The 22,908-nt window shown below is 48.6% G+C and overlaps 1 long non-coding RNA gene across 1 annotated transcript; it reads right to left on the minus strand.

Annotated features, from left to right (window-relative positions):
- Nucleotides 1-20,441: 20,441 nt before the first annotated feature.
- LOC146333952 (uncharacterized) lies at nt 20,442-21,577 on the minus strand. The gene is made up of 3 exons (XR_014786398.1): nt 21,326-21,577; nt 21,066-21,185; nt 20,442-20,978 (listed from the first exon to the last, which is right to left on the minus strand). It is a non-coding gene; the product is annotated as an uncharacterized LOC146333952 (long non-coding RNA).
- Nucleotides 21,578-22,908: the final 1,331 nt, after the last annotated feature.

Here is a 22,908-nt window from a genome sequence, read left to right on the forward strand (position 1 = left end):
AGCTCCGATTGGGCCCGGAAAATCTGAAAAAGTCCTTTCTCACCCAAAAACTCTCTGGCAGAGCCACCAGGCACTTGCAGCGGGGGGGAATCGGAGGTGGTGGGGGAAGAACCGCAGCTTGCAGACTCTGTACAGCAGTCATCAGTTGAGCCACTTGATCACGAACAGCCTGGTTCTCTTGCGCGAGAGCTTGCACCGCTGAGTCCATGGCAGCCTCCAGAGGCAGTAGGAGCAGAGAAAAAAAAAAGAGGAACGGGGACCAAGCTGTCAGGAGTGCCCTAGCTGCCTCTTCCAGTCCCCTCCAATCGCCAACTCAGGACACAGATGACGAGGATTCTTTCCGAGGCTTTATTCCATTACAACTTTATGACTCTTTCAGATGCTAAGCACCAGCGACTAAGCAAGGAACTGCGCTGGGGTAGATAGCAGAGTATCCTAAGCTCCAGGTAAGGCAGTTGGTCCCCGTTTGAAGGAGAAGCGCGGGAAGACCCTGAACTTATGGGCTATGGAGAGGTCCTCCCTCTTTCCCGTGGGTCCTCAGGACGCAACTGTCCCTTGCGCGCCAAACAAGCGCTACGCCTCCTTTCCGCGCCCTCCATCTGGCGCCGCTCCCTGTGTCTGCGCCGAACGTCCAGCAAGCCCCCCTCCCGCACTCTCTCACTGCCAGGGTCACTATCTATCTCAGGAATGCCGGCAGGAGGAATCTCTGCCAGCTGCTGTGCCTGTGAGGCATGAGCTGGCTCTTCTCCCACGGATTGCTGTTCCTCCTCAGAATCAGAACTGCTGTGGGGCTCTCTGGGCTCAGTCTCCACCCTGACACTCATGTGCTATCTTCAAGCCCCTACACCAGAAAGATTTTCTACAGCGTGTTTCCTTGTGACATGCTTCCCAGTGGGAGGATACACCAAAGGCCTGTGGGGTTAGTAGTCAATACAACCTACCTGGAGAGCACCGGCTGGCCATCTACTTGACAGAAGATAAAAGCGGAGAGTTTTTTGATTCCTACGGGCACCCTCCCAACCACCGCCTCTTCCCTAAAACCATCATGAATTTTTAAAGAAAAAATGCCAGCATGACTGTGTTTCAACCCAGACAGCTCCAAGCCGACGAGTCCGTGGTTTGTGGCTACCATTGTGTATTTTTCCTGCAGCAGCGTTGTAAAGGCCTAACATTTAAACAGATTCAAGAACTGTATTCTCACAGTTTAGAAAGAAATGATCAAATGGTGGAACATTTTGTAAAAAACAAGAACAACATGTCCAGGCATGCCTTAAACATGTTCCAACCTGCTCAACACTGTAGATCATACCGTGATTTTCATAGCCGCATTTCCCAATAAAGCATCCTCTACTGGGTTTAAAAGAAAAAAAGAAAAAAAATTCTTATCTGTATGTTTTCTAACCATTTACCCTTAAAAGTAGACAGGCACAGCGCAGATTACTTTAAGTAAGTTTTTTTTAATAAATACTAATTTATTTTTAGTCCTGATAAAACCAAAACCACAAAAGGTAACTTTATAAGCTGAGCCAGGTAGGAGCATCAGAACGCTTTTGTTTTTTACCGCTCGTAGGTGTGTGCAACAACATTGGCGTCGCGCCTTTGGGGGTCTTTAGGTAGTCCAAGGTTTCTCTATTGGTAGGATTACCCACTACAGATGCTGGGACATTTAGTTCAGCCAGAGCACTCATAAAAACATCCCAACCTTTAGGGGCACACTTGGTTTTCAGGGTCTTCACCAAATCCAGAATATTGGAACCAGGTACAGCCACCCCCTTGTCCGCAAAGGCTCCTTTCTCATCCCACGAAGAAACGTCTCTGTTTTGCTGCATTTTGATCAATAGGAGCCTTGCATTGTTCTTATACCTAGCAGGAAGACTGTCCAGCACTTCTTGGAAGACATTGTCAGAGATTACTGACGCTTCCACAGAGGCCTGTTGTGGCTGAGGTAGAAACAGGTTTAGGTTTTCTTTCTCCGCCTGTTAGAAAAAGGGGAAGTCTGTCGAGACAGTCACATAAGCATAATCAGAAAGTTGACACAGTCGTGCTCTAATGAGTCAGCTAACAGCTCAGTCAGTTGACATGTCTTGTGGCTAACAGAAAATTGTAAAGGGGGCGGTATAAAAGACTTGTGCATGCTTAGCTCGGGGTCCAGACTGCTCTGCACCCGTTTTGCAAAACGACTAATAAAATAGTGTTGGATCCACTGCTGCCTGCCTGGCATCCTTTCTTTCAACCAGAAGCAAGAACTTTTTATCTAACAATTTGGTGCCGTGACTCGGATCCTGCTTTGGGGCGCGTCCCCTTTGCGCTGAACCGAGGGGCCGTGGAGAAGTGGCCACAGGCGGTTGTTTTACACTGCCTTCTCACATCGGCGGCGGTGAAGGCGCTTGGGGACCAACGCCAGAGGAAGAGGGAGATGTGATCACTCCTTTTAGGCACCGGCAGTGGATCAATAAAGCAGCTGGACGCAGCTGCGGGCGGGACAGAAGAGGCCTTTGGGGTAAGTGAAACAGCTTACATTAGGGGATAAACACGGGACGGTGGTGTGTTTGTGCTTGTGTGAGACGCCTACGGGCGAAGCGAGTGAGGAGCCCCGATCTGCATTTCCCTACCCTGGCGACGGGCTGGGTCAGAGGAGGGCAAAGTGCGAGAATTGTTGATTGAAATCCCCACCGTCATGGGTGGGTCCCAATCCAGGCCTACAGGAGAGTCCCATATGCCCTTGGAGTGTTGTTTGCGCAACGGGCCACATTTTAAGCAAGATTATGGAACTAAGATGACAAAGGATCGCCTTGTCCTTCTTTGTGCCCGGGAATGGCCGGTAGTAGAACCCAAATGGCCACCCGAGGGGTCTTTTGACCCAACCCTGGTATCTGCTGTGCGTATAATAGTAACACAAAGGGGAAGTTGAGACCAGTACTCCTATATTGATTCATGGGCGACCTGCGTACCCCTTGGTGGCAAGCCCGCTCTGTGAGTTGTCAAATGCATGTCTCTAGCCCTTCCCGTGGTGGTCAATAAGAAACCAACAAGGAAAGGGCCACCTAGGGTCGTGGCCACGGCACTGGAGGACCCACTGCTTCCTCCTGCCTATGGGACGGCCGTCACCGGACGACCGCACCCATTACATGCACCACCATCTCCTGAGGAGCCCACTCAGCGGCCAAATGCCCCCGAGGAGGACACCTCTCGCGAAGTGGTGCCAGAGGACCCCGTCCCTCTAGTTGGGTTCCAGGACACTTTGCAAGATCGTCTAAATTCCCTTGAAAAAAGTTAGAAATACTAGAGGACACATGGGGACCCTCATCACAGGAAAGGGCCCCCGAAAAGGGTGGGGAGACAAAAGGGGGCCTAGCTACAATTTGCAAAAAGTCCTGACTTTAAACCAAGACAAAAACGAACCTCCTGCCGTGTTCCTCCAAAGGCTAAGGGAAGCCTTCGCCAAGTATACTGACATTGACTTGAATGACCCAAATAATTTAAAGATTCTCACGACTCAGTTCGTGGGAAATAGTTGCCAAGACATCAGAAAGAAGTTGCAGAAAGTTGAGAGATTAGTGGCTGACCTAAGTGTTTTAGTAGAGCTCAGAAAGTTTATGAAAGACAAGAGGCAAGCGAAGCTCCTCGCTGCGGTTCTCAGACCCAACAAAGGAGGAGCTAAGAAGACAGGAAAAGGAGGGAGGGAGGGGTCCTCCCTGAGAAGAGACCAGTGTGCCTTCTGTAAGAAAATTGGGCACTGGAAGCATGACTGTGAAGCCTTGAAGCAAAAAGAGAGAGAGGAGGGTGCGGGGGGGGGGAGAAAGAATTTTGCATAAACAAGAAAGAGACTAGGACAGACCGGGGCCCGGCCCCCTCTGAGCCGTCTCTGAGGCAAGACGGGACCCCATAGTCAAAATCAAAGTTGGGGGCTGCTCCTACGATGCCCTTGTAGATACAGGGGCCGCCCTGACCATCCTCCCCCCTTAGCCAACCACCATCGGGAAGTGGGGGATCCACCACCATAATGGGGGTCGAGGGAAGGGCAACCCGAGTGCCCCTTTCTCGTCCCTTGCTCACCAAGGTTGGGAAAACACACCTAGCACACGCCTTTGTCTGTACCCCCTCCTGTCCGGTGGCATTGTTAAGAAGGGACTTGCTGACTAAGCTCCAAACTGAGATTGCTTTCACTTCTGACGGAAGGATAGAAGTACGTCTCCCCCTCTTTGGATTCTCCTGATGCCAGCAGGGAGTCTATTGCAAAGGTCTCGAGCAAACTGGGCTCCGTCGGTCTGCGTGCCATCAGCCATTCCAGCTCTTCTGCTGACATTGGGGCCAACGACGCCCATGGCAACTGCGCCTTTGAGGGCATTGGTGATGAAGACCTCTAGGGGCCCTGCCCTGACGCAACTCTGTGGGATGTAAAATCTCCTCCTGGGTGGATCTCCATGTGCCTCAACCCCAGCCAGCTGCCCACCCTCTTGTCTACATGGATGGGGAGACGGCGCGACCGCTGTATGAGGCGCTGCAAAAAGATAAATTAGATAAATGGAAATGGACTAAGGAGATGAATAAGTCTTTCCTCAGTCCCAAAGCTGCCCTTGTGTCGCCACCTGCCCTGGCCATACCAAACCCCAGTCGACCATTTAGACTCTATGTGCATGGGAATAAAGGCGTAGCCTCGGGCGTACTTTGCCAGCGAAAGGGCCCCTCCTGGAGGCCGGTGGGATATTACTCCAAGGTCCTTGATGTCGCGCCAAGAGGCTGGCCGAGTTGCTTAAGGGCAGATGGGGCCGCAAAGAGGGCAGCCAAGGAAGGAATCCAAGGGACATTTCTCGTCTCACCCAGAAGAGAGGAGCCCCCACATACTCCCCTTCCGAGTTGCAGATGGCGCAAGAACACAGAGTAAGTCCCCGCGGCGACGGATGGATCCAGATGACAGATGGGAGACTGCTCCTACCGCAGACCCTGCAGGGAGCTATCCTGGAACAAGTGCATCACTCTCTTGGACACCCTGGGGCATCAGCCATGACTGACTATTGCAGGAGGCTGTTCGTCTCTCCTGGCCTAACTGTACGTGCCCATCGACTAGCAGCAACATGTGAGGTTTGCCAGAAAATTAATTCCCCCGGGGCACCCCCTCCACCAAGGGGAGGGCGACCATGGGCGCATTATCCCTTCCAGAGGGTGCAGATTGATTTTGCTGAAATGCCACCGTGTAGGGGTTGCAGATACTTGCTTGTAATAGTGACGGGGTGGGTAGAAGCGTTCCCATGCAGAAGCTGTCAAGCAAAAACTGTAGTTGCTAAGTTGTTACAGGAGGTGATGCTCCGGTTCTCCCTGCCTGAGGTTGTAGAGTCCGACCAGGGCTCACATTTCACCTCAGCTGTTACACAGGGCCTGGCACGAGCTCTGGGGGTAGAGTGGCACTCGCACTGCCCTTAGAGACCCCAGGCAAGAAGGCAGGTTGAAAGAACCCATCGGAGTCTCAAGGAGACCCTAACCAAGCTCCAGCAAGGGGTAAAGCTTACTTGGGTTGAGGCTTTGCCAATAGCTCTAACAAAGCTTCGAAGGATGCCAAGAAAGACATAAAGCTGTCCCCCTTTGAGCTAATGTTTAGGTTCCCGCCTCGGGTACACTGCGGAAGGAGGGAAGAAGTCAAGTGGGAAATGGGGGATCAGATGTTGTGGGGCCAGTTGACTTCTCTGCAGTCCGTTCTTTCACAGCTACGAGCTTACTCCGTCCCATTCCAGAGGTTGCCGCTAGATGCTCCCATCCATCTCTTCCAGCCGAGAGACAAAGTGTTGCTGAAAAAGTGGAATAAAGAAGCTCTAAAAGAAGGGTGGGAGGGGCCCTACTTGGTGGGACCAACCAGCCATTCATGTGTGAAACTTGTGGGTTCTAGCAAATGGACACATTGCAGCCGGTTAAAGCCATTTAGACGACCCCTGCCTCCTCCTGTCACCCGGAGAGAACAGGAGGACACGGGCAACGGTCCTCTGCTCCCTGGCACCCCCCCGGAAGCTGCCAGGGACACAGGCGAAGAAGCCATCCAGGAGCCACAATCGCCTCTTGTTTATAAATCCCAGCAGTTAATGGAAACTGCCCTGTCAAAACAAATGCTTTTGCTTTACTGCACAGACAAAGAAACTCCGCTTTAAGACACGAGCAAAGACTTAAAGGAGGGAATTGTTAGAAAAAGGGGAAGTCTGGCGAGACAGTCGCATAAGCACAATCAGAAATAAACATGTTGACACAGTCGTGCTCTAAGGAGTCAGCTAACGGCTCAGTCAGTTGACATGTCTTGTGGCTAACAGAAAATTGTAAAGGGGGGGGGGTATAAAAGACTTGTGCATGCTTAGCTCGGGGTCCAGACTGCTCTGCACCCGTTTTGCAAAACGACTAATAAAATAGTGTTGGATCCACTGCTGCCTGCCTGGCATCCTTTCTTTCAACCGGAAGCAAGAACTTTTTATCTAACATGCCTCCCTCTGCCTTACATGGGTCGGATATTTCTGAAGCAAAGAAGCATAACGTTTAGCTTTTTCATGTTCTGTTATGTCGCTCCTGTGGAGAATTCCCTGCATCTCAGTATCTAGTGAGCTGATTGCTGCAGTTCTGCTGTTTTCCTCCTTAGGAGGTGGCCCCTTTAATTTTTCCAGCTGGTGGCTAGGGACCAAATACATCTTTTCAGCATACTCCATCACCGATTGGCTAAAAACCCGGCGAGCAGGGGGACTGCAAAACTTAGCAACGGTCCAAGAAACCCACCAGATTGTCTCACCAGATGCTTCTTTCTTCTCAGAGAGACTTTCTTGTTACTCAGGCTTTTAATAAGGTTACATTTCTTTTTTAATGTACGTACCTGTTGGGGAGCTAGAGGAATGTTGCCTTTTAAAGTACTGAGTGCTATTTCTGAGATGGCTGCAATCAGATCATCAGATGCCGCACATAAAATGGCTTTCCTCTGGCGTGGCGGTGCCTTAATAAGAATTTTTAAGAGTGCCAAATTTCTCTTTACACGGTTTACATGTTGCCTTGCAGAGGAGCTGGGCGTCAATAGCTGGGCCAGCACTAAAGGCGAAGCCTTTTGTGACCAGATGGAGCTTTTTTCATGGCGTACACTACAGGCCAGTCTGGCGGAAAAAGACCTGTTCTTAACCTGTAAGTTTCTGGGGTAGGTGCATTTAAATCGCCGAATAAATAGCCGAAGCTCTCTGGGCGGTTCACAAAAATTAAAACCAAACACACAATAAAACAATTTAAAATATATACAACATTAAAACCACAGTATAACAATACAACCACAATAAAACCTAGCAGCAGTGCAGGAGTTTAAAATACAGATTTAAAACAGCAAAGATAAAAATTTAGAAAGCTAGAATGCTAAAATGCCTGGGAAAATAAAAAGGTCTTCACCTGGCGCCGAAAGGAGTACAATGTGGGCGCCAGGCAAACCTCACTAGGGAGCTCATTCTACAGCCGGGGGGCCACAGCAGAAAAAGCCCTCCTCCTAGTAGCCACCCGCCTCACTCCCTTTGGCAGGGGCTCACGGAGGAGGGCCGCTGACGAGGATCTTAAGGTCCGGGCAGGCACATATGGGAGGAGGGGATCCTTCAGGTAACCTGGCCCCAAGCCGTTCAGGGCTTTGAATGTTAACACCAGCACTTTGAATCGGGCCCGGAAATGGACTGGCAGCCAGTGCAGCTGGAAAAGTACTGGCGTAATATGAGCTCGCAGGCCAGTCCCTGTTAACAATCTTGCTGCCCTATTTTGGACCAGCTGAAGTTTCCGGACCGGTTTCAAAGGCAGCCCCACGTATAACGCATTGCAGTAATCCAGACGAGAAGTTATCAGAGCATGGATAACTGTAGCAAGGCTCTCTCTGTCCAGATAAGGGCGTAGTTGGTATACCAGCCCAAGCTGATAAAAAGTGCTCCGTGCCACTGAGTTCACCTGTGCCTCAAGTGACAGTTCTGGATCCAAGAGCACCCCCAAACTACGAACCTGATCCTTTAGGGGGAGTGCAACCCCCTCCAGAACAGGTTGAATATCACCTAGCCGGGCAGAAGAACCACCCGCTAACAGTGCCTCCATCTTGTCTGGATTGAGTTTCAGTTTATTAGCCCTCATCCAGTCCATTACCGTGCCCAGGCACTGGTTCAGAACAGCCACTGCCTCACCTGGTTTTGACGAGAAAGAGAGGTAGAGCTGGGTGTCATCCGCATATTGATGGCACCTCAGCTCACACCTCCGGATAACCTCCCCCAGCAGTTTCATGTAGATGTTGAACAGCATGGGGGATAAAATAGAGCCCTGTGGGACCCCATGGCACAATTGCCATGGCACAGAGCAGTAATCCCCCAGCACCACCTTCTGGAATCGGCCATCCAGGTAGGAGCGGAACCACTGCAGTGCAGTGCCTCCAACTCCCAGCCCAGACAGCCTATCCAGAAGGATACCATGGTCGATGGTATCGAAAGCCGCTGAGAGGTGCAGGAGAATCAACAGGGTCGCACTCCCCCTGTCCCTCTCCCGGCAGAGGTCATCCCACAGGGCGACCAAGGCAGTTTCCGTTCCAAAACCAGGCCTGAAGCCCGATTGAAATGGATCTAGATAATCCGTTTCATTCAACAGTGCCTGGAGCTGTCCTACAACCACCCGCTCAAGCACCTTGCCCAGGAAGGGGATGTTGGCCACTGGCCTATAATTGTTAACATCCTCCGGGTCCAGGTCAGGCTTTTTCAGGAGTGGCCTGACTACTGCCTCTTTTAAAGCGGCCAACACCACTCCCTCTCTCAAGGAGGAATTTACAACCTCCTGGACCCAGCCGGACAACCCCTCCTTGTCTGATGTAAGAAGCCACGAAGGGCAAGGGTCGAGCACACAGCTGGTCGACCGGACTGGGCCAAGCACCTTGTTTGCATCCTCAGGCCTCAGTAACTGAAACTCAGCCAATAGAGCTGGACTGGACGGTGCTCTGAACGCCTCTACCAATGGAACTGCATTAATGGTGGTGTCCAATTCATGACGAATCTGAGCGACTTTATCCTCAAAGTGCTGTGCAAACTTGTCACAGTGTGCTACCGAGGGTTCCACCGTCTCTCTCCCTGGCCCAGAATGTAACAGGCCATGAACCACTCGGAAAAGCTCCGCTGGACGACACTGAGAAGATGCAATGCTGGTGGAAAAGAGCTGCCTCTTTCCCATCTCACCACCACAGAGCAGGCTCGATAGTGGGCTCTTACCTGCGTTTGGTCAGACTCTGCACGGGTTTTCCTCCACCTGCGTTCCAGCCGCTTCCCCTCTTGCTTCGTTGCCCTCAGCTCAGGCGTATACCAAGGAGCTGGCCGGGCTCTGCTCAGAGGGAGAGGGCGCTTGGGCGCGATCGTGTCACTCTCCCGAGTCATCGCTGCATTCCACAGAGCGACTGGGGCTTCGACAGGAGCACCAGCCATACCAGCAGGAAAATCCCCCAGAGCCCTCTGGAATCCATCGGAATCCATTAATCTCCGGGGGCGGACCATTTTAATAGGTCCCCCACCCTTGCAGAGGGGAAAGGTCTCATAGGGATACAGGCTTGTGAAATCACAGTAATGAATCCGTTCCCCAATTTCAGGTTTACAATACTGACAGGCTGCATCAGTACGCCCCCCAAAGAGAGCGTCTCTAGGTTCTAGAGGGTCTGGAAAATGAGCACCAGCAAGAAAACTCTTGAGGCCCTCATCTGTTTTTAACATCTGCCTCCACTCGTGTTCCCATATAGTCCTGACTTCAAACCCCATCAGTTTCAGTGCAGCAGCCCTTTTCTGTGTGGAGTTGTACAGGAATTCATATGCTTTACCCTGCAGGGGGTGCTTATCCTCCGGAGAATAACACACTACACACCCATGCCAAACGCAGCTGTGAAATTCAAAGGCTGTCTTCTTATTATCTATGACCGCATAGCCATCTAGAAAATAAGGGCCAGCTTTGAATTCCCCACCCTTTAAGGCGTGCTGAATCTGAATCTTTTCTTTATGCTCTATGTAGCTCAACCACCGAATTGCAGGGGTGGAAAACCGTTTACACTGCCGATGATAATTATCTGGTGGGGGTATGGCAGTGGTGTATTCCGTCAGAACCTTAAACCTATACATCACAAAAGATGTACTAGCCAGAGTGGGGTATTGGAATGGTAAGAAGTATGTGAAGAAAAGGTTAGCAATAGATCCATTCCAAAACGCTCTCACTGCCTGTGTGAGTTCCATGATTTCGTGTCGGTACTTGGTGCATGCCTGCTCCAAAACATTAACATCTTGCCTGCAGTAAAACATCAACTCCTTCTGCATTTCAAAAGTTTTTGACTTGTTCTCCTCATACCACGCTAAAAAAGCCTCTCTCTCTCCAGGCATCATGTACTGGGCACCATAGTCCTCTGCTTTAGGCAGCGGGCCCACAAAGTCCCAATTCTCAGGTTTGTTAAAATAATGTGGGAAGTAGCCCTTGGTGCCGGTAAAACCCAAGGCTTTTGGTAGCTTTGAGGGCCATGGGTAGATGACAGAGTGAATCAATAAATTTTATATCTAGCCCCTTCACGGTGATACACAGCAATTTCCCCCCTTGAGTAATAAGATCTACAGTCAGTTTCTCTTTTATCAGCTGGCTGAGAATAAAGTAACCATCATACCCCTTTGAGTTATGGGCTATAAAAGTGCACCCTTTGAACTGCGCACTGTCTGTGAAGGTCTTGATAAATTCAGAGAGACAGGAATCACCCTTGAACTCCCACATTTTGCCAGCCATGGCCCACAGGCTTACATCTCCATGCGCTTTCACACACCATTTTCTCTTTTTCTTGCCCTCACCTGGTTTATCCTTAAAGTATTAGAATCATAGAATAGTAGGGTTGGAAGGGGCCTACAAGGCCATCGAGTCCAACCCCATGCTCAATCCAAGAATCCAAGTCAGAGCATCCCTGACAGATGGCTGTCCAGCCTCCTCTTGAATGCCTCCAGTGTGGGAGAGCCCACCACCTCCCCAGGGAATTGGTTCCACTGTCGTATTGCTCTAACAGTCAGGAGGTTTTTCCTGATGTGCAGCCGGAATCCAGCTTCCTGTCACTTGAGCCCATGATTCCGCATCCAGCGCTCTGGGATGATGGAGAAGAGATCCTGGCCTTCCTCTCTGGGACAACCTTTCAAGTACTTGAAGAGCACTATCCTATCTCCCCTCAGTCTTCTCTTCTCAAGGCTAAACATGCCCAGTTCTTTCAGTCTCTCTTCATAGGGCTTTGTTTCCAGTCCCCTGATCATCTTCGTTGCCCTCCTCTGAACCCTCTCCAGTTTGTCTGCATCCTTCTTCAAGTGTGGTGCCCAGAACTGGACACAGTACTCCAGATGAGGCCTAACCAGTGCTGAGTAGAGGGGAACTAGTACTTCCCAGGACTTGGAAGCTATGCTTCTATTAATGCAGCCCAAAATAGCATTTGCCTTTTTTGCAGCCACATCCCATTGTTGGCTCATATTCAGCTTGTGATCGACAACAATTCCAAGATCCTTCTCGCTTGTAGTGTTGTTGAGCCACGTATCCCCCATCTTGTAACTGTGCATTTGGTTTCTTTTTCCTAGGTGCAGAACTCGGCATTTATCCCTATTCAATGTCATTCTGTGGTTTTCTGCCCAGCGCTCCAGTCTATCCAGATCACTTTAAATTTTGTTTCTGTCTTCCAAAGTATTAGCTATCCCGCCCAATTCTGTGTCATCTACAAATGTGATCAGCATTCCCTGCACCTCCTCCTCCAAGTCATTAATACAAATGTTGAAGAGCACTGGGCCCAGGACTGAGCCCTGCGGTACCCCACTCGTTGCCTCTCCCCAGTTTGAGAAGGTCCCATTGAGAAGCACGCTTTGAGTCCCATTCTGTAGCCAACTGTGGATCCACTGGATCGTTGTTTCATCTAGCCCACTTTGAGCTAGTTTGCTCATCAGGATATCATGGGGCACTTTGTCGAAAGCTTTGCTGAACTCGAGGTATATGATTTCTACAGCATTCCCACAGTCCACAAGGGAGGTTACCTGATCAAAAAATGAGATCAGGTTCATCTGGCAGGATTTGTTCTTGACAAATCCATGTTGGCTTCGAGGAATCCCTGCATTGTTTTCAAGGTGCTTATAGATGGATTGCGTTATCATCTGCTCCAGAATTTCCCCAGGGAGTGATGTCAGACTGACTGGTCTGTAGTTCCCAGGTTCCTCCTTTTTACCTTTTTTGAAGATAGGGACAACATTAGCCCTCCTCCAGTCATCTGGCACTTCCCCCGTCCTCCATGATTTCTCAAAGAGAATCGACAGCAGTTCTGAGAGTTCTTCTGCCAGTTCCTGTATTACTCTAGGGTGCAGTTCATCTGGCCCTGGAGATCTGAACTCATTCCAAGTAATTCGGTGTTCTTTGACCATATGCCTATCGATCTCAAGCTGCAATCCTGCCCCTTCAGCCTGCACTTCGCCTTTGCCAGGGGGGACATAGACCCTCTTTTGGGAGAAGACTGAGCCAAAGTAGGAATTGAGCACCTCTGCCTTTTCTTGGTCATCTGTTATCATTTTGCCATCCTTATTTAATAGCTGAACAACCATTTCTTTCCTCTGCCTTTTACGATGCACGTAGCTGAAGAAAGCCTTTTTGTTGTTTTTAGCATCCCTCGCTAACCTCAGCTCATTCTCAGCTTTAGCCTTCCTGACGCCATCCCTGCAATTCTGTGCTACCTGCCTGTACTCTTCCCTTGTTGCTTGGCCTTCCTTCCACTTCCTCTATGTGTCCTTTTTTGTTTTCAGGTCATCCCTAAGCTTTTTGGGAAGCCACATTGGCTTCTTCTGTTGTCTTCCACCTTTTCTTCGTGTTGGAATTGTTTGTAATTGTGCCTTGAGAATTTCATTTTTTAAAAGCTCCCACCCATCTTGGACTCCTTTTCTCATTAGCGTCGCTTGCCATGGGACCTTATTGATCATTGTTCTGAGTTTATCAAAATCAGCTTTCCTAAAATCCAGGGTACGTGTTTGGCTACACTCGGCTTTTGCTTCCCTTAGAACCAAGAACTCAGGTACAACATGGTCGCTTTCCCCCAGAGGTCCTGTAACTGCTACTTTATCCACTAAGTCATCTCTGTTGGGTAGGATCAAGTCAAGGATAGCCGATCCTCTCGTTCCTTCCTCTACTTTCTGTAGGAGGAAGTTATCCGCCACACAAGTCAGGAATTTCCTGGAGGGGCCATGTTTTGCAGAATTTGTCTCCCAACAAATATCGGGGAACTTGAAGTCCCCCATTACTACTACATCATGCTTCCTTGAAACCTTGGCAATTTGCTTTTCAAAAGTTTCATCCTCGTCTTCTCCTTGGTTGGGTGGCCGGCAGTAGACTCCGACCACCAGGTTCCTTTTATTCTTTGCTGCATTTATTGTAACCCAGATGCTCTCGAAGGGGCCACCAAGCTCCTCCTCCTGTATTTTTGTGCAGATATAAGTATTTTTCACATACAGGGCCACCCCACCTCCCTTTCTGTTCCTCCTGTTCTTTTTGAACAAGTTATATCCTTCAGTTGCTGTATTCCAGTCATGAGAGTCATCCCACAAAGTCTCAGTTACACCTATCAAGTCATATTTTCCCTCCTGTATTAAGAGTTGAAGTTCGTTCTGTTTGTTTCCCACACTCCGGGCATTAGTATATAGACATCGAAGACCATGTGCTTCATAGTCTGGCTTTCTTCCTACATGTGTCTGAAGACTATTATTGGGCGCTCTCAGAGCTGTTCTCTCCGTTGCGGTGCAAGAGCCTTCATCCATTGTTACCCCCAACTTTATGTCTCCCTCCCCCGCAGGATTCAGTTTAAAGCCCTCCTGATGAAGTTCTTCATGCTGTGGCCAAACACATTCTTCCCATCCTTTGTGAGGTGCAGCCCGTCCCTTGCCAACAGCCCATCTTCCAGGAAGTGTAGCCTGTGGTCCCAGAATCCAAATCTCTCTCGTCGGCACCACCTTTGTAGCCAGTCATTCACCTGGAGTATTTTTCGTTCCCTTTCTATCCCTCTTCTAACTACTGGAAGGATGGATGGTAAAACTGTCTGGGCCCCAAAGTTCTTGAGTTTCCTTCCCAAAGCTTCAAAGTCTGACGTGATCTCTTCGTAGCTCCACTTGGCGGTATCATTTGTTCCCACATGGATGAGAAGAAAGGGATACCTGTCAGTGGGCTTTATGTGTGCAGGCAACCCTTCAGTCACGTCTCTAATCCGTCCTCCCGGGAGACAACATACCTGGCGAGTCCACAGGTCTTCGCGACATACTTGGGTCTCGATCCCACGCAGCAAGGAGTCTCCCACTACGACCACTCTTCTCTTCTTGTTGTTGTAGGCCTGGGTTTCATCGACTCTGCTTGACTGACCTTCAGCCTCTTGCTCGCTCTCATGCAGGTTCCCCTGTGGTTCTTCCTCTGCAGGCTGTCCTCCAGTCTCAACCACAAGTACCTGGAATCGGTTCCACAGCTCCACTGCTTCCACTGGTGCAGAGTGGCGTCTAGTTCTTCGTCTCCTAACTGTCACCCCTTTCCAAGGAGTATCTTCTACTCCATTTTTCCTCGCCTCAGCATTTCCCACTTCTGCCTCATCTTGCTGTTGCTCTTCAAGCTTCTGGTCGTCCCTTTGCTGCTGTAGTTCCCCCATTCTGTCCAAGAACTCTTCGTGTTCTCTTATTCCCCGGAGGGTCGACAGTCGCCGCTCCAGTTCACTTACTTTTTCTTCCAGCAGCGTGATCAACTTGCCCTTGTTGCAGGTGTAGGCCATGTTGTTCTCAGGCAAGAAAACAAACATGGCACAGGCCTTGCAGGTCACCACCACTGGAGAGTCCTGTCCTTCCATAGCCTCTTTTCCCTTTTTGTGTCTAGCTCTGTGATTGTTCTAGACTAGCCTGTGCCTGCTCCTCTACTCAGTAGAGGTTAAAAGCAGAGTCCCACTGGTGTGGAAGTGTGTGTTACAAGACAAATAAATGAAAACAATGTTAGGGGCCTCCCCCTTGACCCCCCTCTGCCAAATTCCCCTGGCCAACTCCTGTTTGTAGCGCCAGAAAGCGTGAAGCGGCTGGGCCAAAGCCAAAAGGACACTCAGCTGTGGATGTGTCTGGTGGTGAAAAGAAAATCCGATGCTGTAAAGAACAATATTGTTTAGGAACCTGGAATGTCAGATCAATGAATCAAGGTAAGCTGGAGGTGGCCAAACATGAGATGGCAAGATTGAACATCGACATCTTGGGAATCAGCGAACGAAAATGGACAGGCATGGGCGAACTTAATTCAGGTGACCATCATATCTACTACTGTGGGCAAGAATACCGTAGAAGAAATGGAGTAGCACTCATAGTCAACAAAAGGGTGGGAAAAGCAGTACTGGGGTACAATCTCAAAAACGACAGAATGATCTCAGTACGAATCCAAGGCAAACCATTCAACATCACAGTAATTCAGGTCTATGCCCCAACCACTGAGGCTGAAGAAGCTGAGGTTGATCGGTTCTGTGAAGACCTACAACACCTTCTAGAACTAACACCAAAAAAAGATGTCCTCTTCATCATAGGGGATTGGAATGCTAAAGTAGGAAGTCAAGAAATCACGGGGATAACAGGCAGGCATGGCCTTGGTGTACAAAATGAAGCAGGACAAAGGCTAATCGAGTTTTGCCAAGAGAACACGCTGATCATAGCAAACAGTCTTTTCCAACAGCACAAGAGACGACTCTACACATGGACATCACCAGATGGTCAATATCGAAATCAGATTGATTATGTCCTTGGCAGCCAAAGATGGAGAAGCTCTATACAGTCAGTAAAAACAAGACCTGGAGCTGACTGTGGCTCAGATCATGAGCTGCTTCTTGCAAAATTTTGGCTGAAATTGAAGAACGTAGGGAAAACCACTAAACCATTCAGGTATGACCCAAATCATGTCCCTTATGAATATACAGTGGAGGTGAGGAATAGATTTCAGGGATTAGACCTGATAGACAGAGTGCCTGAGGAACTATGAACAGTGGTCCGTAACATTGTTCAGGAGGCAGCAACAAAATCCATCCCAAAGAAAAAGAAGTGCAAGAAAGCAAAGTGGCTGTCTGATGAGGCTTTACAAGTAGCTGAGGAAAGAAGGGAAGTGAAAAGCAAGGGAGAAAGGGGAAGATATACCCAACTGAATGCAGAGTTCCAGAGAATAGCAAGGAGAGACAAGAAGGCCTTCTTAAATGAACAATGCAAAGAAATCGAGGAAAACAACAGAATGGGAAAGACTAGAGATCTCTTCAAGAAAATCGGAGATCTCAAGGGAACGTTTTGTGCAAAGACGGGCATGATAAAGGACAAAGAAGGCAGGGACCTAAGAGAAGCAGATGAGATTAAGAAGAGGTGGCAAGAATACACAGAAGAACTATACAGGAAAGATCTGAATGTCCCTGATAGCCATGATAGTGCGGTCACTGAACTTGAGCCAGACATCCTAGAGAGTGAAGTCAAGTGGGCCTTCGGAAGCATTAGTAACAACAAAGCTAGCGGAGATGACAGTCCAGCTGAGCTATTTAAAATCCTAAAAGATGATGCTGTTAAAGTGCTGCATTCAATATGCCAACAAATTTGGAACACTCAACAGTGGCCACAAGACTGGAAAAGGTCAGTTTACGTTCCAGTTCCAAAGAAGGGCAATGCCAAAGAGTGCTCAAACTACCGTACAATTGCGCTCATTTCACGCAAGTACACAGCTGAGTACTTGGAAATTCCCTCTACTCTTCCCCAGTAGTATACTGGACACTTTCCGACCTGAGGGGCTCATCTTCCGGCGTCGTATCTTCTAGCCTTGGGATACATTCCATGGGGTTTTCTTGGCAGGAATCCTGGAGTGGGTTGCCATGTCCTTCTCCAGTGGACCATGTTTTGTCAGAACTCTCCGCCATGACCTGTCCGTCTTGGGTGGCCCTGCACGGCATAGCTTATGGCTTCACTGAGTTACGCAAGCCCCTTCGCCACAACAAGGCAGTGATCCATGAAGGGATAAAACATTATACACATAGCCCATACTTTCAGAAACAGCACGTTGTTGTTGTTGTTGTTGTTACATTAGGAATACCCCCCCAAGGCCTTACACTGTTCATTATCATTTGACTTAATTTTGGTGCATCTCTGTCAGGTGTGTGATTTCATGAGATAGTAAATAAGGAGAAGGTGCTAGTTTGATCACCCAAAAGCATGTAGAGTCTTGCCTCAAGCTTTGCTCCGCCCCCAGCACTACGTATGGTGTGAGAGCCTTTTGACCATTTCTAGCAGAACCCATGAGAAGAATGGAGGGGGAAATGGCTATGCTAGTTCATGCTTATTTAAGCACAGCTTGTGGACAAATACCCCATAAAATAGCAAATTGCAAAACCTTATTAATTTTGCAAAAAACGGTTTCTACAATTCAAGACGATACTGAACAGCAGTTAAACCCCCTCATCCTTGACCTCCAAATTCATAGTCTGGCTGATGCGTTCAACACTTTTACTGTGGTGATGCAGTCTGAGTTTGCTGATGGAAAAATCAATTGGGGGCGGATTTCAACCATTTTTCTGTTTGGAGGTATAATTGTACAGAAGCTACAGACACACAATGGGACTCTAACAAGACAGAACATAGAAGAACTTGCTAATTTTATCACTGCCTATATCATAAACACTAAAGCAAATTGGATCATGGATCATGATGGATGGGTAAGTGTGAAACAACCCACCACCCTAAGATCCCATATCCCTTGCTACAGATGTGTGTTCTTTTAATATGTATTATGGGGGTGGGGGATATCTCAGTTGAGTGTGGGTTCTAAGATGATAAAGAAGCTATACTGGTCTCGTATTAAAAACAAGACCCCACTGTAATGTTTCACCTTCCATAAAAATATGGCATGATAAAGCTACTATTTTCTTTTTATTGCAGGAAAAAAGATTTGTAAGGACGTTTGAAGATAGAAACGCCTGGATTCCTACACATTCCTACAATGTGAAGACTGTTTCCCGCCTCCCAGCTGAGCAGAGCAGAGCAGAGCAAGCTGCTCCAGCTGGTCCAGGGACTACAGAAGCAGGCAGGGTCCCAGAGAGCGAGCGAACAGGGGGAGCAAACAGGAGTTGGCCAGGGGAGTTCGGCAGGGGAGGTCAAGGGGGAGGGCAAGGGAGAGGCCCCTAACATTTTTTTTTCATTTTTTATTTTATTATATTTTTCAACTAACTTTTTTTCCATTTATTTGTCAGGGATGCTCTGATTTGGATTCCTGCATTGAGCAGGGGGTTGGACTCGATGGCCTTGTAGGCCCCTTCCAACCCTACTATTCTATGATTCTATGAAAAATCAAAGCTGCTTGCATGCACTATTTTTTCCCTAAAATGGCTGTTGTTCTATGCATAGAGATTGCAGCAACAGCTCTGAATGAAAATATAAATTTTGAAAGTATAAAAAATAAAAAATGGTTAACCTATCAGTAGGGAGACCTATTTGTGATCCTGCATCACCACCTACTGGTGCTCACTGGTCATGCAGATTTATTTTTGCCGATAGCAGCAGGTGGATTCCCCCCCCCCCCTTAAAACATAGAAAATAACTAGAAAATACATGCCTTCTTGATAGACCTGTGACATCAAGCCTGCTTTTGGGGATTGTTCTATGGATAAGAAGAAAAGATGGACCAGTTTTAGAGAAAGAGCTTTTTTTTTTAACAATATAACAACCCCGGAAAGAGAAATATATATATATGAAATGAACTTGCCTGCAGGCATACTGCGCCTCTTTTAGAATACTGAAGGGTGTTTTAGTTTTTCTGCGGGGGTAAATTGGGAAAGGAGGCATAAACTGTATTGCATTTTATTTTAGTTTATCTGCACCCATCTACATTAGCTGGCAGAAGGAAAAAGAGTTAAGGTATACTCACATGTAGGTAGGCTTCCAGGTCCTTCCCTTCAGGTTTGGGTGTGTGTGTGTAAAGACACAGAGAAGCACGGGCTCTTTCTATCAGCGCTAGTCCTATTGTGTGAATTCTGGTACTGTGATTGGATAAAGTTAAGGATCCCCCCGCCCCTGAGGCTGGCCTCCTGCCCATCACTAAAAGTTAGTACCACCCTAGTCAAAACACGTAATGGGGTTTCAGGTCCCCTGTAATCTCAAACCCCCATCTGGAGACATGCGGCATGAGACATTTCGGGGCCCACACCCTCTGACCTGTAATGGAAACTAGTGATAGAAGTTGATTCTTTCAAAAACGATTCTGACAAAAATAAAATAAAAATAATTAAGAAAAAAGTTCCCAAAATATAAATGCACGAAGTTGGGTGTGTGTGTGTGTGTGTGGGGGGGGTGTCCCCTACCACCTCATCATGTTTATTTTTAAAAAATAGATACCTATGTATCCATAATTTTAAAGAGTTATTGAGATTTTTTTCCCTCCAATATCAGATGTTTACATTAATGCATTTTTACCAAGCTGCTAACAGCAAATGTGAAAAGCCTAGACCATTGCCCCCCCCCCCCAATCCCACCCCCCGCTCTCTTCTAAAGGGCAGGCCATGTAGGATTTTTAGAAAATCTATGAGGCACTTAAGGAATGCTTTACTTTTTAAAGACCCTTGAAGGTTTAACTTGCAGCCCTTGTGATCTTTATGTTTAATGATTCTTTCAAAAACGATTCTGACAAAAATAATTTTTTAAAAGTGGGGGGAGATAGTTTTTCCCCTACATATACATGTGTAAAGATTAGATTAGAACACTGGTTGTTTTCCCAACACTGAAATCTAGAAACGCCCTACTCAAAAAACATGTAATGCGGTTTCAGGGCCCATGTAATCTACCCCCATCTGGAGACATGCAGCATGAGCCTTTTCAGGACCACCTCTCTGACCTGTAATGGAAGCTAGTGATAAAAAGTTGATTCCTAAAATTTAGCAACGCCCTACTCAAAGCACGTAATGGGGTTTCAGGACCAGTCTCAAAAATGGGAATTAATGCTACAAAGTCATTTACAGTGGTGAGCATAGTTTTTTGGGAACCCTAGCAGTATTTTTAAATGTGCCTAGGGTGATGGGGTAGATTGCAGGTAAGCGTATAGTAGGTTTTAAACATAAGACACCAGTGCTCTGCAGAAAGAACATAAAACTTTCTAACAACAGAGGGGAACTTTGTGGTTGGATCCTGATATTCTGTGGACTCCTTTGCTTGATCTGTGTCTTCTTCATCTCAAAAGTCACTTTACAGGGGTGCGCATAGTTTTTTGGGGGTCCCTAGCTAGGGTTTTTTAGAAAATCTAAGTGGCGCTTAAGGAATGTTTTACTTTTTAAAGACCCTTGAAGGTTTAACTTGCAGCCCCTGTGATTTCTATGTTTAATTATTCTTTCAAAAACGTTTCTGACAAAACGAAACAAAAATGCAGCAGTTTTCAAATGAGCCATTTTATTCAGAGTTTTGCTTTACAGAGGTAAGAAAATACTTATAGGACCTGTTTCTAATCACTTTCATTACATGATTTAAAAGTACATGATCGGTATTTTTCAGGGTTTTATCCAGTAGTTTCAGGGCCTTGTGTGAACGACCAATTTTAGTCAGCGAGATTTATACTTTATCAACAGACTCTTGTGTTAAAACCAGACAGTTCAGACTGTATCCAATTAGAGTAATAATATACAGTATACTTTTAAAACCTATTTTCCCACATACAATTCTCAGCTTTCCAGAGATGACACTCTTTGGCCAAGATAAGCATTCATGTGAGGATTGTCCTGGCGCCTGGATTATACACCCAATACATGTATCATGTAGATATTCAATTAAGCGGCACTTCAGAATGCCAAAAACAGTGGTTCTGGCAATGCATTGCATTGCTCTGCGGCGCTTTCCGGGTGAGCTGAAGCTTGTTTCATCCGCTTCCAGGCCTAGAATACTTTTCAGGATGACATGGCCTGGCTGCTCCGTTGCCAGATCAGCACAACCCTAAAAAGAAATTAAGAAAATACTTTGGTGTCTCCTAAACACACACAGCATGTCTTTAATATCGATGCTACAAATAATCACACCTACCTGCATTTGAAAGTTTCCTATTGAAGCCATCTTCCATAATGCCACCGGCGATGGCACCTCTGCTTTAATTTCAACAGTTTTTCCAGGGCCTTCTGCACCAACATTATTCACACAGGGGTCCTGGAAAATGGAACCATCTATTATGAAGCTGTATCCTGCCTGCAACCCTTTTGCAAACTTCGGAAACCACCACAAAATATCCCCCCTCCATCCATCCATCCATCCATCCATCCACATAGATAGAAACATTGAAATCTTACCTGTGCTACAAGGTTCTGTAGTGAAATGGCCTCCAACATCTTCTGCCACATTTGGGAAACCTCGGCCTCCTCCTCGCGTAGAAGTTTAGGTGGTGGAAAAGCAGTCATCAGAACTGGTACTGATATACTGTTTTGGGGGGTCACGTTCTGCAGGAGGAGTAGCTGATGGCCCCAGAGGGGTGCTTGGCCGCGCCATGTTCTCTGTGCAGAAAACGTGTCTGGGCAAGAAAAAAAAAGGCTGTTTTTCTGGGGGCAAGGCTGCCCCTATTGGTCAGTGGGGTTGTGGGGCGTGACCTTACAGGGCTAGGCTCTAAGACCTCTGCCTATTGGGCTGCAGTGGCGTGGCAAGTTCGTAGAGGGGGTCACATGAACCCGCAGGACCAATCCGGGTGCAGCTTGGAAAAGGCCCCGCGGGCCATCTCTGCGTCCGTACCTGCTAGGGCTCTAAAACATCTTTCTATTGGTCCGCAGTGGCGTGATGAGTTCGTAGAGGGGTCACATGACCCCCGTCAGGTGACCCTGAAGGTCATATGACCGGGTCAGCTGATTGCATACGTGGGGCTTCCAGCTAGGGTGGGACTTCCCCTCTCAACGGGGGGCGGCGCAACTGTCACCTTCGAAAACGGGGCGTGGTTTAGAGTTTGATGCGAACCCCCCTCCTTTACTACTCACGGTCTCCCGAGGGATGTACAGGTTTTCAGCCTGTCCCATGAAGTGTCCAATGTTCGCTATTTGAAAGAGCCAGAAAAGACTCCTGTCGCTTTTTCTGCAGGAGCAAAGACAAACCTAATTCCCCCTCGTGCTGCGGCATGAGCCTGCGACCCCCTGCATGTGAAGCGGGCAGTTTCTGCTGCTGAGTTGCAGGCATTCTCTCAGAGGCAAAGTAAGTTCCGGTCCTCGGGGTTCTAAATGAGGAGCCAAATCAAAGAGCGACACAGGAACCTGCTTCAAGTACAGTCCACTGCTCCATCGAGCTCAGTCTTGTCTGGGCTGCCTGGCAATGGGTCTTCCAGGGCAGTTGGCATCTCCAAGTGGGGAACTGAACTTGGTGCCTCCTAACCTGGGGTCCCCAACATGGTGCCCGTTAGCCCCAATGTGGCCTCCGTTGCGGCCTGCCACGTTCCCTGGGGGGGCTGCATGCTGCAAAGCGACGTGCCACCCCCAGCACCACCTCTGCTTCCAAGGAGGCCTCTGGGTCCCGCATGAGCTCCGGAGGAACCTTAGAAAACACAAGCGAAGCCTGGGCTCCGTTCTCAGGGGTGCCCAGGGGAAAGGGAAACGCGCCCCGGGGGCCTGGAAGAGCGCCTCCCGGGGAGCTGCAGGGGCGGGGAGCGAGGGGGCCTTCGCAGGGGCTGTGGGTGAGGGGGCCCCTCTGCTCAACGTGCTGCGTGCGCGGCGCGGCTTTGCGGGCAGGGGGCAGGCAGCTTTTGGGGCTGGGCAGAAGCCGGGTCTCTCAGAAGCACCCCTGGAGTTCGCGCGGTTTTTGGCGGGGGCCGCCGCCCTCTGCCTCCGCGGGCCCGGGGGAGGGCGGGCGCGCCCTCGCCAGCAGCCCTGGCGCAGCCGCGCGCGGGCCCTCCGGCCCG

This window comes from Heloderma suspectum, chromosome W (assembly GCF_057233095.1).
Source record: "Heloderma suspectum isolate Gila_16-S chromosome W, 16-S_ref, whole genome shotgun sequence".
Taxonomy (NCBI): Eukaryota; Metazoa; Chordata; class Lepidosauria; order Squamata; family Helodermatidae; genus Heloderma; species Heloderma suspectum.